This window comes from Larimichthys crocea, chromosome X (assembly GCF_000972845.2).
Source record: "Larimichthys crocea isolate SSNF chromosome X, L_crocea_2.0, whole genome shotgun sequence".
In the NCBI taxonomy this organism is placed as follows: domain Eukaryota; kingdom Metazoa; phylum Chordata; class Actinopteri; family Sciaenidae; genus Larimichthys; species Larimichthys crocea.
Genome location: NC_040020.1, coordinates 36,977,516 through 36,987,326, shown reverse-complemented (window position 1 = coordinate 36,987,326; position 9,811 = coordinate 36,977,516). Strand labels below are relative to the sequence as shown.

General features: G+C 53.8%; 1 long non-coding RNA gene across 1 annotated transcript; it reads right to left on the bottom strand.

The window, feature by feature from the left end:
• Nucleotides 1-371: 371 nt before the first annotated feature.
• Nucleotides 372-1,561, bottom strand: LOC113746503 (uncharacterized). The gene is made up of 5 exons (XR_003462933.1): nt 1,512-1,561; nt 1,288-1,429; nt 1,126-1,206; nt 920-1,049; nt 372-747 (listed from the first exon to the last, which is right to left on the bottom strand). It is a non-coding gene; the product is annotated as an uncharacterized LOC113746503 (long non-coding RNA).
• Nucleotides 1,562-9,811: the final 8,250 nt, after the last annotated feature.

Below are 9,811 nucleotides of genomic sequence, written 5' to 3'. Positions count from 1 at the left end.
GAGACTACGTCCAGGTTTTAGACAGTCTGCAGGGACGTCACAGAGACTACGTCCAGGTTTTAGACAGTCTGCAGGGACGTCTCAGAGACTACGTCCAGGTTTTAGACAGTCTGCAGGGACGTCTCAGAGACTACGTCCAGGTTTTAGACAGTCTGCAGGGACGTCTCAGAGACTACGTCCAGGTTTTTTGTGTCTTCGTCTCGTCCTTGTTGGACGTTGTAAAATAATTCCCCGTGTGTGTGGAAGGTGAACTCGTCTGATCAGTTTATAAAGTCCGCCTGAGGCAACGTTCACACACACACACACGCCTACATGACAGACAGGGGACTCTCAGTGAAGCTCATGTAAATATGAAATCTGATGTAACGAGCTTTGATCATCAGCTGCTTTATTAGAACGTCATTCCCACATCTTAACCTACACGTTACATCAACGTTACATCAACGTTACATCAACGTTACATCAACGTTACACTATATTTCATACACAACAATCTGTCGCCCAACACAGAGCTCCGTTCACAGACGGATAACTAACATTTTATTTGTTCTTAAACATTTTGAATAAACGATGAGAGAACGACAGAGTCCACTTCCTGTCTGTCCACTTCCTGTCTGTCCACTTCCTGTCTGTCCACTTCCTGTCCGTCCAGGTGAGTCACTCAGTCGTCAGGCGGCTCTCCAGAGCTTCAAACACAGAGTGAGGATCCTGATCAGCATCAACGTGAAGTCCATCTGGATACACAGACTACACACACACACACACACACGCACACACACACACACACACGCACACACACACACACACACGCACACACACACACACACACGTCACTCAAACAGGAAGTAGAGCTCTTGTTGGGGAGTGGTGGATTAATGTGTGTGTGTGTGTGTGTGTGTGTGTGTGTGTGTGTGTGTACCTGCAGGGCTGCAGTGTGTGTCCTGTACTGGCTTAGTGTGTGTGTCACAGTGTGTGTGCTGTCCTCGGGTCTTGTCCTCAGTCGGTTCTGGACCTCGGAGTTCGGAGCGGGTCGAGTCACAGCGTGGAACCTGCGGGAGGAAATGACATCACAGCTGTGACACGCTGTGTGTGTGAGGCGTTCAGGTGCACAGACGGCGTGCTGACCTCTGTCCACTGAGCGGGTCGGTCCCTCTGAGACTGACTCTGTCCACACACACGTCATCAGTCAGCTCCAGGAAGAAGACTCTGAGGAGACAGCAGAGGTCAGAGGTCACCATGAGGTCACCATGAGGTCCGCATGAGGTCCGCATGAGGTCGGGTCAGTACCTGTTGGGCTGGTGCTGGCTCTCCTTCAGGCTCTTGGCCTGCTGCAGGTCTCGGGGGAAGCCGTGGAGGACCCAGCCTCTGCTGCTGCAGTCCACTCGGCTCAGACGCTCCTCCAGAACCTGCAGAACCAGCGAGTCTGGGACTGGACCAGTCCACAGGAATCAGGAATCAGTAACCAGTCGTCATGTCAGGCTCAGTTTGTCTGTACAGGTGAGACAGCTTACCTGGCCTCCCGTCATCCAGGTACGGTTTGATCTCTGCTCCCAGAGCTGAAAACCAGCAGCTGATACAGTACCTCAACAAATGACCACAACACACGAGCGAACAGACACGACAGACAGACAGACAGAAAACAGAAGACAGACCGACGACGATGATCAGACAGACGAGCAGACGACAGACAGCACGTACAGACAGACAGACAGCGTGTACAGACATCCGACAGACAGACAGCACAGACAGACAGACAGTGACAGCACAGGGACAGGACAGAAGCCAGACAGACAAGCACGGTGACAAGACAGACGCAGGCAGACAACCAGGTGAAGCACAGACTAGACACAGACCGACAGGTGAGAGCAACAACGACAGAACAGAAGACAGACAGAGGTGCAGAGACAGATCAGTTAAAGTTGATCAACTGGCCGATGTCACACTCAGGTGTATTTCTGTTGTGTGTGTGTGTGTGTTATGTGTGGTGCTGTGTGTTGTGTGTTTAGTTTTGTTTTGTGTGTGTGTGTGTGTGTACTCGTCCATCCATCCTCGTCGTTTCTCTGACAGCAGTCATGGACTCGGTGACTCTTCCCCGACCCGGCGGACCCACAGGAAGAGGATTCTGGAGTTCTGCGGGAGCAACGACGAGCTCCGGTAAGCCCAGCACTGAGACACACACACATCGACCACAGACACACACACCACCAGACACACAGACACAGACACAACACACGACACCAGACACAACAACACACACAGACACAACACACACCACAGACACAACACAACACAGACAGACACACACACACACACACCACACACACACAAAGACACACACACCAACACACACACACAGACAGACACACACACACACAGACACACACACACAGACACCACACTACACACAACACCCACCACACACGACACACACAGACACACACCAACATACCACTACACACACACACAACAGCACAGACGACACACACACCAGCACCACTACACCCAACAGCACAAACCGCACACACATACACACACACACACACCCACAGACACCACACACAGACACACACAGACACACACACACACACATCAGATGAAGCTCTGTTCGAACTTGAGTAGAATCATGTGGACCACAGACATGGAAGTGCTGCTGCCCTACCTTGTTGCGTACACGTCTGCGTGTTTGCGCGTCACAGTTCTGACGACCTCAGGACCGTGCTGATTTCATGGCCGATCTCAGACCAACCATGTGATACCCTTACAGACACGCGCGTAACGCCGCAGATCAGCAATCGCCTGCTCGTCGACAGGCCTCTTGCCTTCCGCTCCAGACGCCTGAGACGACGGCCCGTCGGTTCCCGCCCAGATGAAGCGTTCTTGGATTAGCGTATCGGCAGTTCTGCTAAGACAGGCAAAGTGATGTACAACAGACGTAGCCAGTGAAGAGGAACACGCTGACAATCATGTGGAACAGAACTGACTCCTCCGGTAGCGCGTCTACCAACCAGCTGTCCCCTGAGAGCGCTCCATCAACAACACCGTCAGGAGCCTCACCACATATGCACACACCAACACACACAAACACACTGCACAGCAGTGCTTTACAGGATTTGTGGTGCCTTTTTCAAACACACACACACAACACCCACACACACACACACGCTCTGCTCGCTGCACAGACTCACCCTTACACGTTACAGTAAACTACTCCGGCCTGCTCCGCAGATCTCAGAGCCTGAAGACGCTCAGTCTGAGGGATTCCCTCACACACCCAGCCCTGAAGCACAACACAGACAGGCGACCGACAGACAGACAGACAGACAGACCGACAGACAGACAGACACAGACGAGGTGACAGACATGTGACAAAGTATTTACGTGCACAGGAGGAGGCGCGGTCTGTGATGAGAGCACTGTCAATCATCCACATTGTCGTGTGGAAGGAGATTAGCTGCGGCCATAAAAAACAAAGCCAGCGAGCTGATCAAAGCCAGCGGCTGATCTATCCTCTCTCTCACACTCACACCACACACACAAAACACACACACCACACCACACACTATGGTTGAAAACACTGAGCCACTAAAGCCAGCTCACATGACATCATCCCTCAAGTCTGCTATGTAAGTCTAGTGCTCTGAAACTATGACACCAAAAAAACTCCCAGCAACATCTAAAGGAGCCCAACAGATCATGTACAGTCATAGTTGTAGCCGTTGTTGTAGCGTGGTTGTAGCCGTTGTTGTTGTTGTAGTCGTGGTTGTAGCCGTTGTTGTTGTTGGAGTCGTGGTTGTGGACGTTTGTTGTAGTCATAGTTGTAGCCGTATTGTATCCGTTGTTTGATAGTCGTGGTTGTAGTTGTTGTTGTATCGTGGTTGTAGTCGTTGTTGTTGTAGCCGGTGTGGTTGTAGTCCATAGTTGTAGCCGGTGTTTGTAGTCGGGGTTGTAAGTCGTTGTTGTAGTCGTGGTTGTAGTCGTGGTTGTAGTCGAGTTGTACCGTCGTTTGTTGTAGTCGGGGTTGTAGTCGTTGTGTTGTAGTCGTGGTGGTGAGTCGTTGTAGTCGGTGTTGTAGTCGTGGTTGTAAGTCGTGGTTGTTAGCGTTGTTTGTTGTAGTCGTGGTTTGTAGTCCGTTGTTGTTGTAGTCGTGTTGGAGTCGAGGTTAGCCGCGTTGTTGTAAAGTCGTGGTTGTAGTCGTTGTTGTTGGAGTCGTGGTTGTAGTCGTTGTAGTCTTGTTGTAGCCGGTGTTTGTTGTAGTTGTTGTTGTAGCCGTTTGTGTGTTGTAGTCGGGGTTGTAGCCGTTGTTGTAGTCCGTTGTTGTAGCGTTGTGGTAGTCATAGTTGTAGGCCGTAGTTGTTAGTCGTTGTTGTTGTTGTAGTCGTGGTTGTAGTCGTTGTTATTGTAGGCCGTTGTTTGTAGTCATAGTTGTAGCCGGTGTTGGTGTAGTCGTGGTTGAGGGGTAGTTGGTTGTTGTAGTCGGTGGTTGTAGGCGTTGTGGTGTGAGTCGTGGTTGTAGTCATTGTTGTTGTAGCCGTTGGTTGTTAGTCAGAGTTGTAGCCGTTGTTGTGTCCGGGTTGTAAAGTCGTAGTTTTTGTTGTAGGTCGTTGTTGTTTAGTCGTTGGGTGTAGTCATAGTTTTGACCAGGTGTTGTGTCCGTGTTGTAGTCGTAGTTGTAGCCGTCGTTGTTGGAGCCGTCGTTGTTGGTAGTCCGTGGTTGTATCCGTGGTTGTAGTACGTTGTGTTTGTAGTCGTGGTTGTAGTGCTTGAGTCGTTGTTGTTGTGTGGTTGTAGTCGTGGGTTGTAGAGAGCTTAGTTGTAGTCGTGGTTGTAAGGGCCGTTGTTGTTTTGTTTGTAGTCCGTGTGTAGCCGTTGTTGTAGTGTTGTTGTAGCCGTTGTTGTAGTCACAGTTGTAGCTGTGTTGTAGTCGTTGTTGTAGTCGTGTGTTGTTGTTGTAGTCGTAGTCGTGTTTGGTAGCCGTTGTTGTTGGGAGCCGTTGTTGTAGTCATTAGTTGTAGCCGTTGTTGTTTGGTAGTCGTGGTTTTAAGTCGTAAGGTTTAGCCGTCGTTGTTGTAGTCGTTGGTTTAGTCGTAGTTTGTAGCCGTCGTTTTAGTCGTCGTTGTTTGTAGTATTCGTGGTTGTAATTCGGTGTTGTTGTAGTCGTGTTGTAAGTCCTTGGTGGAGTCGTGGTTGTAGTCGTTGGTTGTAGTCCGTGTAGTCGTGGGTTGTAGTCCCCGTTGGTGTTGTTGTTGTAGTCGTACTTTGTAGTCGTAGTTGGAGCGTTGTTGTTTGTAGTCCGTTGTTGTTGTAGTTGTAGTCATTGTTGTATTCGTGGTTGTCGACGTTGTTGTTGTTGTAGTCGTTGTTGTTGTTGTCGTGTTGGAGTCCGTTTGTTTGTTGTTTTGTAGGCGTTGTTTGTGGTTGTAGTCGTGGTTGTAAGCCGTGTTGTAGTCGTAGTTTAGCCGTGGTTGTAGGCCGTGGTTGTTGTAGTCGTGGTTGTTAGTCGTTGTTGAGTCGTTGTTGTCGTTGTAGTCGTGTTGTTTTGTAGTCGTTTGTTGTTGTAATCGTAGCCGTTGGGTGTTGTAGTCGTGGTTGTAGGGCGTTGTTGTTGTATCTAGTTGTAAGCAGTTGTTGTGTAGTCCCGTGGTTTAGTCGTTGTTGTAATCGTGGTTTTTGTAGTCCGTAGTTTTTTTTGTTTGTTGTAAGTCGTGGTTGTAGTCGTTGTTGTAGTCCCCGTTGTTGTCGTTGGTCCGTAGTTGTAGCCGTTGTTGTAAGTCGTGGTTGTAGCCGTTGTTGTTGTAGTCGTAGTTTGTAGCCGTTGTTGTTGTAGTCGTGTTTAGTCGTTGTTGAGTCGTGGTTTTGTAGTCGTGGTTGTTGTAGGCGTGGTTGTAGTCCGTTGTTGTAGTCGTGGTTTGTTTAGTCGTAAGTTGTAGAGCGTTGTTGTTGTTGTAGTCGTGGTTTGTGTGTGGTTGTGTGAGCGTTGCCTTCCTGTCACTCTCTCAAACTGAGCAGGAATCACGTATGTGTGAGAATGGGAAGCAGCAGAGAGACGCTGTGATCAGACTGATCGCTGGGAACACACCAACACGCTGCTGCGGCCGGCTGGGGAACCGTAGTAAGACACCAGGAGAGACCCGAGACTATCATCATCAATTACAGAGAGACAGACAGACAAGACAGACCGATGGAGGTGTGATGGAGGTGTGATGGAGGTGTATAAAGGTGTGATGGAGGTGTGATGGGAGGTTGATGGAGGTGTGATAAACGGTGTGATGGAGGTGTGAGGAGGTTGATAAAGTGTGATGGAGGTGTGATGGAGTGTGATAAAGGTGTGCTGGAGGTTGTGATAAAGGTGTGATGGCGGTGTGCTGGAGAGTGGTGATCAAGGTGTGTTGGCGGTGTGTTGGCGGTGTGATGGAGGTGTGATGGAGGTGTGATTGTCGGTGTGATCAAGGTGTATGGATGTGTGATGATGTGTGGATCAAGTGTGATGGAGGTGTGAATACAGGTGTGCTGGCGGTGTGCTCCGGTGTGCTCACGGTGTTTGGCGGTGTGCATGGGGACCCACGGGTGTGATGGACGGGATGTGCTCACGGCGGAATGTGATTCACCGGTGTGCTGGCGGCCGGGATGCTACCGGTGTGTGGCGGTGTGCTGCGGGTGCTCCCGTGTGCTGGCGGGTGTGCTGCGGTGTGCTCACCGGTGTGCTCCAGGTGGGAATGGCGAGTGTGCATCCCGGGGTGCTGGCGGTGTGCTGGCGGTGTGCCTCCCGTGTGCGGCGGTGTGCTGGCGTGTGCTCCCCGGTGTGCTGGACGCTGTCGGGCGGGGTGCTACACGTGTGCTCCCGGTGTGCTGGCGGCTGTGCTGGCGGTGTTGCTCCCGTGGGCTGGCGGTGGTGCGCCCGGTGTAGCTGCGGTGTGCCTGGCGGTGTGCTCCAGGTGTGAACGGGCGGTGTGCATCCCGTGGGGTTGGCGGATGGTGCTGGCGGTTTGCTTGGCGGTGTGACTCCGGTGTGGCGGAGCGGGGTGCTGGCGGTGTGGCTCCCGAGTGTGCTGGCGGTGTGCTCCACGGTGTGCTACCGGTTTGGCTGGAGGTGTGCTGGCGGTAGTGCTAGGCGGTGGTGCTCCCGGTGATGCCCCGGGGGCATCCACCGGATGGGCGCCCGGTGTGTGGCGGTGTGCTCCCGGGGTGCCCGAGTGTGCTGGCGGATGTGCTCCGGTGTGCTCCCCGGGTGTGCTGGCGGTGATGCTCCCGGTGTGCTCCCGGATGTGCTGGCGGTGTGTCCCGGTGGGTGCTGGCGGTGGGCTGGTCGTGTGCTGGCGGTTGCATCCGGGATGCTGGCGGTGTGCTGGCGGTGTGCTCCCGGTGTGCTGAGCGAGTGTGCTGGGGGGTGCCCAGGTAGTGCTTGGCAGGTGGGCCTCCCGGTGTGCCTGGCGGTGTGCTGGCGGTGTGCTCCCGGTGTGCGGCGGTGTGCTGGCGGTGTGCTCCCGGTGTGCTGCGGTGATGCTGGCGGTGTGCTCCGGTGTGCTCCCGGTTTGCTGAGCGGGTAGCCATGGCGGTGTGGCCCAACCGGTGTGGGGCGGTGTTAGCTTAGCGGTTGTGCTCCGGTAGTGCCTCCCGGTGTGCTGGAGGTGTCTGGCGGTGTGCTCCCGGTGTGCTCCCGGTGTGACCTGGGGTGGTGCTCCGGTGTGCTGGCGGTGTGTCCCGGTGTGCTGGCGTGTGCTGGGCGGTGTGCTCGCGGTGTGACATCCCGGTGTGCTGGCCGGTGTAGCTCCCCGAGTGTGCTGGCCGGTGGTGCTGGACGAGTGTGGCTCCCGGGAGGTGCTGGCGGTGTGCTGGCGGATGTGCTCAAGGTGTGCGGGCGGATGTGCTGGCGGTGTGCTCCCGGTGTGAGCTGGCGGTGTGCTCCAGTGTAGACTGGAGAGTGTGCTAGAGCGGTGTGCTACCGGTGTGCTGGGGTGTGCTGGAGGTGTGCGACCGGGGGTGCTGGCGGTGGTGCTGGCGGTGTGCGACACCGCGTGCTGGTGCGGCGTGGCCGTGGTTCTCCCCGTGCGCGTGCGGTGCTGGCGGTGTTGGCTCTTGGGCATGGCTAGGTAGCTCGTGCTGGCGGATGTGCTGGCGGTGGTGCTGAGGCGGGGGGGCGGGGCGGGGTTTCCCCCCGGTGTGCACGCCGTTCCGCCAAGCCGGACTCTTCCCCCCGCCCCCCCACACCCCGCTCCTTGTGTTGGAGAGAGTCAGGTCGGCCAGCACTCAGCAGGACGTTGCCTGAAACCCAACATGAAGTCCAAGCTGAAACTAACATAAACGTTTGGAGTGTGTGTGATCTCTACGTTGATTGACGTTAAACACCAACCTGGAACTGATCTGTTGTGTTTGTGGGTGTGGTGTGTGTGTGTGTGGTGTGTGTGTGTGTTTTTTTGGGTAGTGTTGTTGGTACCGGCTCGCTGTGCACATGTGGGCCGTGCCGCTCCGCTCTGAGTGGTCCCTTCAGCAAATCGTCTGTGGTCACATGGCCACTCTCAGCTCTGATTGGTCCCTTCAGCAAAGCGTCTGTGGGCACATGGGACAGCTCTCAAGCTCTAGATTGGTCCTTCAGTAAAATCGTCTGTGGTCAACACATGGACCAGCTCTCAGCTCTTGATTGGGGTCCTTCAGGAAAATCGTCTGTGGGTCAAATGGACACAAGCTCTCAGCTCCCCTGATTGGTCCTTCATTAAAAATCGTCTGGTGGTCACAATGGGACAGCTCTCAGCTCGGAGCCAGCTGTCTTAGCCGGAAGAAACAGACAATGATGGCATGAACGCGTGTCACTCACACAGGAAGTAAGGAAATCGGTCCAGGAGATGACTTGGACAGGCCACAGGACAGAGGGACAGAGGGACAGGAGGACAATGGACATGAGGGACAGAGGACAGAGGGGACAGGAGGACAGATGGACAGGAGGCAGAGGGACAGATGAGGGACAGGAGGACAGATGGACGGAGGACAGAGGGACAGACAGGTGGACAGGAAGGACAGGATGGGGACAGAGGAAGAGGGACAAGGTGGACAGAAGGACGATGGACAAATGGACAGGAAGGACATAGGGAACAGATGGACAGAGGACCAGGAGGAAAGATGGACAGGAGGAAACAAGATGGACATGGAGGCTGAGAGGGACAGAGGGACAGGAGACAGAGTGGACAGGAGGATAGAGGACGAGATGGACAGAAGAAACGAGGGACAGAAGGACAGAGGGACAGGAGGAAACCGGATGACCAGGAGGATAGAGGGACAGATGGAGCAGAAAAGACAGAAGGGAACAGGAAGGACAGAGGGACAAGAGGAAAACAGATGCCAGGAGGATAAGAGGGACAGGGGGACAGGAGGACAGAGAGGGACAGATGGAACAAGGAGGAAACAAGAGGAACGATGGACAGGAGGACAAGATGATGAGACTCACCACAGTGTGGTTTTACCTGCGCAGGAGGTCGCGAAGCAGCATCACACCCTGTGGACATGCAGACAGACAGAGAGACAGACAGACAACAGCAACAAGACAGACAGCAGAAGAGACAGACGACAGAGAGACAGACAGCAGACGAGACAGACAGACAGACAGACAGACAGAACAAACTTAATATAGTCCGTTAATATAGTCCCATGCTGCATTCCACAAGGTGCCAGCTGACTCGGACTCACTGTCGGGAGCTGCTCCTACCTCACAGGCTGATCCAGGGACTGAATAGGATCGTCAGCTGATCGAAATATCACACCAAGACTGAGACACCAAGGGTCTGACACACACACACACAGACACACCACCACACACCACACA